The sequence below is a fragment of the Dermacentor andersoni genome, chromosome 8, assembly GCF_023375885.2.
Source record: "Dermacentor andersoni chromosome 8, qqDerAnde1_hic_scaffold, whole genome shotgun sequence".
Taxonomy (NCBI): Eukaryota; Metazoa; Arthropoda; class Arachnida; order Ixodida; family Ixodidae; genus Dermacentor; species Dermacentor andersoni.
In genome coordinates this window covers 64,146,709-64,152,551 of record NC_092821.1, presented here as the reverse complement: position 1 = coordinate 64,152,551, position 5,843 = coordinate 64,146,709, and the positions used below count along the sequence as shown (strand labels likewise).

The following is a 5,843-nucleotide window of genomic DNA, read 5'->3' as shown; positions in this document are numbered from 1 at the left end:
TAATCTTAACATTAGAAGCTTACGGAAATACTGGGACGAATTTAAAATTATTGTCACTTCAACACTTAGTTTTGTGGATTTTTTTGTTATAACAGAAATTAACGTCGCAGATACAGGCCTGGATACGTTTGTTCTAAACGGTTATCAACCGCGCTTTGTAACACGATCACATCGGCGAGGAGGAGGGATTGCTATTTTCGTCAAAAACGTGTATGACGTGTCACACATCGATGTTTCATTCACTTTTGCGGAATGTCTTGCTATCAAAGTGGCTCAGGGGCGGTTTCTGCTATCTGTATTCGCGTTTTATCGTCCTCCATCAAATAGTGTCAGTCGCTTTTTAATAGAATTGGAAGCCTTCTTACAACGATTCAACCCGGTGGATGAAATATGCCTAATTGGAGACTTCAACATAAACGCTCGTTGTCACACAAAGGGTGCGGTATCCGACTACTTATCCCTTTTAGCTTCCCACGGCATTGAAAATACGATAAACATTTCAACCAGAGAAGACCTGCTAAATGGGCGTGTAGTCAGTTCATGCATAGATCATATTTTGGTTCGTACTTCAAATTATTCTTTAGATTCAGGTGTCATAAAACAGCGTTTGGCAGATCATTATTTTGTGGCTTGCCACTTTGTGTCGTCAACCCCATTAACACGCGCTTGCGCTGAGGACTCGCCTAGCAGCGTTCAGATTTCTATAATAGACCAGCGTAAGCTCGATGACCTAATCAGGGCATTTGATTGGTCTACATTAATGAACAGAAAGGCTGCACATGTCTACGACTGCTTTTGTGAACAAATACAAACATTTGAAAACTTAGCTAAAAAAACTGTAACAAGGAAACGCCGAAAAAATCATAACTGGATAAATGCTAACGTAATTCATGCTATAGCGGAAAGAGATGTCTTGTGGAAACGTTCGAAACGCTCCCCCCAAAATATAACACTTCGCGCTGAGTACGCAGCAGCTAGAAACAGGGTAGTTGCCCTCATTAGATCGGCAAAACGGCTGTATTTTTTACATCAATTTAATCTAGCTTTGAAAAACCCAGCAAAGACTTGGTCTTTAATAAATCACCTTCGAGGAAAAGCAGACTCGAGATCTGCCATTCATTCGTTTTCGAACGACCCCGCAACAACGGCTAATCTATTTAACCGTCATTTTGCTCGTTCGTCTGACGGAGCTAGTCAAGGGCATGCTCTGGACTGCACGCTTCAAAAATCTATATCTGCCTCAGCCTTCCTGCCGAAGTTGTCGGAGCTTGACTTACATAGGATTATTTTCAGCTTCAGACAGAACAAACCACCAGGTCTTGATGGCCTTTCAGCGCGCATGCTCCAAAGAAACTTTGAAACCCTGTCGGGCATTCTTCTTTTTATGCTTAACGGGTTTCTGGACGATTCTTCTATCCCTGAAAAACTCAAAACTGCTTTAGTCAAGCCACTTCACAAAGGAGGAAAAAAAGATGTAATTGAAAACTATAGACCCATATCCATTTTGCCTATACTCTCCCAAGTGTTAGAAAAGTTTCTATTGGAAATAATGCTTTCCTTCATTAATAAGTTCTCGATTTTGTCCCCTCATCAGTTTGGTTTTGTCGCTGGTAAAGGTACTACCTTACTTTTAGAATCCTTTTCGGATGAAATTGTTTCCGCTTTCAACCAAAATTTGTTTAGCATTGCATTATTCTTAGATATTAGTAAAGCCTTTGAAACAGTTAACCACGACATTTTGTTGAACAAATTACATTTATTGGGCTTCCGGGGGCCATTTCATGACACCCTGAAAAATTATCTATCGAACAGATCGCAAACAGTAGTATTAGGTAATCACTCTAGCTCTATTTTGCCTATTAAAGCTGGAGTCCCTCAAGGATCCATCATAGCCCCGCTACTCTTTAATATTTTCATGAATGACCTTGCGTCCACTGTTTCAAAATGTACAATTTTTCAATACGCCGATGACACCGTTCTGCTAGCAAAGCATTTATGCTACAAATCAGCAATCAATATGTTACAAAAAGATGTCTATAACGTAATTGATTGGTTTTCTAAAAATTTTCTTGTAATCAACAATTCAAAAACAAAGTTGATTTGCTTCAGAAATCCCTTAAAGATGACGTTGATAGATGAACATATCTTTCTGCACAATAAGTCATGTTCGCATTGTAGCTGTACTCCAGTGGAATATGTGCAGTCTATAAAATACATGGGCGTATTTTTTGACTCAAACATGTCGTGGGAATCGCATTTAGCGTATTTATGCAGTAAACTCCGAAGCGTTGCCTGGGTACTCTATCACTGTAAAAGTATAGTTCCTTTTTCAGTCAAAAAAACAATTGTGAACGCTCTTGCGTACGGAATATTAAGGTATGGCATCACAATTTTCGCCTTCTGTTCTGCGCGTTGGGAGAGCCGGGTGGACGCTCTATTAAAAAACATGCTCCAAAGTGTAGCGTATAATTCGCCTCTGCTTTCTTCTCGAAACATATTTACCGCCGTAAGTTTTCCTACGTTCCGCTCATTGTTTGTTGAAACAGTGGTATTACGTCATTTTTGGAACTCAGATTTCAAAGTTGAGCATAAACCTGTGCGCACGCTCCGTTCGGGCTTGCGTTTCACTGTGCCTCGTTCCGCAACGAGATATGGTGAGGCCCGGCGATGTGTGTATGTTCCTAATTTGTTTAACAATCTACCAGAGGGCATTTTCACAGCAACTTCTAAAAGATCACTGAAAAAGATGATACGTGCTCTGTAGGCTAAACATGTTCCATATTCACATTGTTTTGCCTTCTCATCTCGGGTAACATTTATGAGGAAATTGTTTTAAAGATTCGAATTCTTGCATTCTGTGTTGTATGTTTTGTTCGTTTTATGTAAGCTTGAACTCTAGGTACTGCTGCAATAAATTTGCGCAGCCAAATGTAGTGTCGCGCGCTTTATGTAACAGCGTCATTATTTTTTTTTTGATATGTGATTGTTTTCCTATTTCAATGTATTGCCTTGCCAATTCTGCAGGGCCATGTCCCACAAGCCCTTGTAGGCTTAGACAGGCCTGATTATAATGCTGTATATGTGTTATGGCAATAAAGATATTATTATTATTATTATTATTATTATTATTATTATTATTATTATTATTAAAATGCACTATCACAAAAATTAGACTAGTATTGTTTGTAAAAATGAATGATACACACATTTATTTTTATTCTAATTACGAATGTGCTATAATAGGTGAAGAATGGAAAGCAGATTTTTCTGCTTAAGTTCTTTTAATAAAACCGCATTCGGCTCAAGTTTACTAAGATGAAACGATGCGATGATGTGCAACGATTGCCCATAATTAATAGTGCGGCGAAAGGGTAAAGACAGGGACCATCGTGACGTACTTCATAAACGCACTTCATACTGCACAAGCAACAGATTTGAATGCATATAACATGAGAGCCTTATAACAGCAGCCTTCTACATGCGTAGTGCTTTAAAAACATATAACATGGTTATCCACAAGGCTTTAAAGATTGTGAAGTATTGCTCAGCATGTGTGTACTATGATACTTTAGTGCTAAGTCTGACAGCACAATTTGTCAGCTCGTCATGTCAGCACGTTGTCATGTCATGTCGCGTTGGTGTCACTGTCCCATTATTCGATTTATTGATTGTTTCCAATGCAGACAAGCAGTAAGTGAAGACTAATAATAAGAAAGCATTAAAGAAAATTCACTCGTGCTGGTATCACGCGGCTAAGTCGGTATAGGGAACCAATCATTGTCTTTAATCCTTCCACACATTTTCAATGTACCCATCCTAAGTAACTGCTTCGCAAAGCGCAACACCCACGCACTTCATCAGTGGGAGACCGCAGATACATGGCGTAACTTATATAGGGTGACGCATAACATATAGAACACAAGGCAAAGCTTATAAGTGGCATAGGAATAGTCTTTACAGAACAAACTGTCAAAGAAAAAATTAATGAAAAATGCAATCGAACCCCTTCGCACCCCGCGCGAGTGCAGCTTGCACAGCTCCGCGATCCCAGAAAAAAGCGTCATTGACATGCGGCCTTGTGACGTCGGGGGCCTCATTTTTTGAAACAAGGCCTTCACTTGAAACACAGTTCTCCTAAGAACACATATGTAGCTCTTCGCAAGAGGCTATAGACATAATCAGTCAAACGGTGTCACCAGAACCTAAGGAGCGGCAAGACTCTCGCGATAGCTCCTAAAAAGACAAATCCCGCATCACAGAGCCCGACAAGGATTCTACGAACTAACTTGTCTCTCTTAGACACACAGCGCAAAAGCCACTTGCACCATGAATACACAGATATTACGGTGGAACCTTAGAGTGCTCCTCAACAACCTCGATGACGTTAAAGTAATCGTACACAGGTTTCATCCAAAGGTGATGCGTATTCAAGAGACACCCCTTAAACCTACACAAACTCACTTTTGTCGGCCATTGGCCACTTTCAGCAGAGAACGAGATGGGGCTGCCGCATCCTCTGGTAGTTGTAGAAGAGTATGCAGCTTGTAAACATGTGACCCTAAAGACAGCCATTGAGGAACAGTCAGTTCAGTCAATTCTTTTCAACAAATTGGTGACTGTAGGCTCCGCATATGTACCCCTCAATAATAATCTCGGTAAAACAGGTGCGAAATTCACTAAGCTGTGCCATTCTTACGCAGTTTCTTAGGGAAAGATTCTTACACATAGATAAGGGTGGCGCAGAAGTGGCAGCGGAGTTCGCTTACGACCCCGCAGGAGCGAGGACCAAGGAAAAGCTCAGATTTGGCCGCGTCCGTTTCAGAGCGTGTGCTACGCGCCCGACAAGCGCGACCGAAAGCGCCCCCCCCCCCCCACCCCCCGTTTACCGTGCTGCCAAAGCAATGGCAGTGCCCATTGTAGGATGTGACTAAACATGGTATTTTGATGCTAGTGAAACACACCGAAACAAAAGGGAAATGTCGCTCGTAATGCTGCAGGGCAGGGCAAAGGGCAAAGGCCTCTCCCATATTTCTCGAACTACGCCGGTCATGCACTAATTGTGGCCATGCCATCCCTGCAAACTTCTTAATCTCATCCGCCCACCTAACTTTCTGCCACCCCCTGCTACGCTTCCCTTCCCTTAGAATCCAGTCCGTAACCCTTAATGACCATCGGTTATCTTCCCTCCTCATTACATGTCCTGCCCATGCCTATTTCTTTTTGTTGATTCCAACTAAGATGTCATTACCTCGTGTTTATTCCCTCAACCATGTGCTCCTTTCTTATCCCTTAACGTCACAACCATAAGAGCTGCGCGCCGCGCTTGAAAACACTTCGGCATCGACAGTAGTTACGTACCTTCGCATGTTTCTACATCTAAAAACCTCTACGCGCATTCCAGTTGCTTCTTGTTGGCGTAGTAGTCAAAACGTCAAACTCTTGCCTTTGCTTCGTGTTGTCGACAAATTCGACTTCGCCCTGCCATCTGCTAGCCGCCTGGTTAGCTCAGATGGTAGAGCGGCTGCCCCGGAAAGGCGGTGGTCCCGGGTTCGAGTCCCGGACCAGGACGAATTTTTCTTCAATTATGAGGCTTTTCTTTCGAGGAACCCGTATGGGTTTCCTTTGTAGCAATTGCTACGAACGGGTGGATGTCTGACTTTCCCTTTATTCATTGCTTCTTGTTGCATAGATTACACGAAGCCAAATTTGGAAGACTCGTCGCGCCATTTTAAAACCGCATGCATTGTCTCTATTGCCGAGCATCAATTAGGTTATCGAGCATAATTTCGTTATCGTGGCTAGTACTTCTAGGCATCGATCACTAGTTCTTTTTTTACATACTC

The 5,843-nt window shown here is 42.1% G+C and overlaps 1 non-coding gene across 1 annotated transcript; it reads left to right on the top strand.

The window, feature by feature from the left end:
* Positions 1 to 5,494: 5,494 nt before the first annotated feature.
* TRNAS-GGA (transfer RNA serine (anticodon GGA)) lies at positions 5,495 to 5,569 on the top strand. Its single transcript has one exon. It is a non-coding gene; the product is annotated as a tRNA-Ser (tRNA).
* The last annotated feature ends 274 nt before the right edge of the window (positions 5,570 to 5,843 follow it).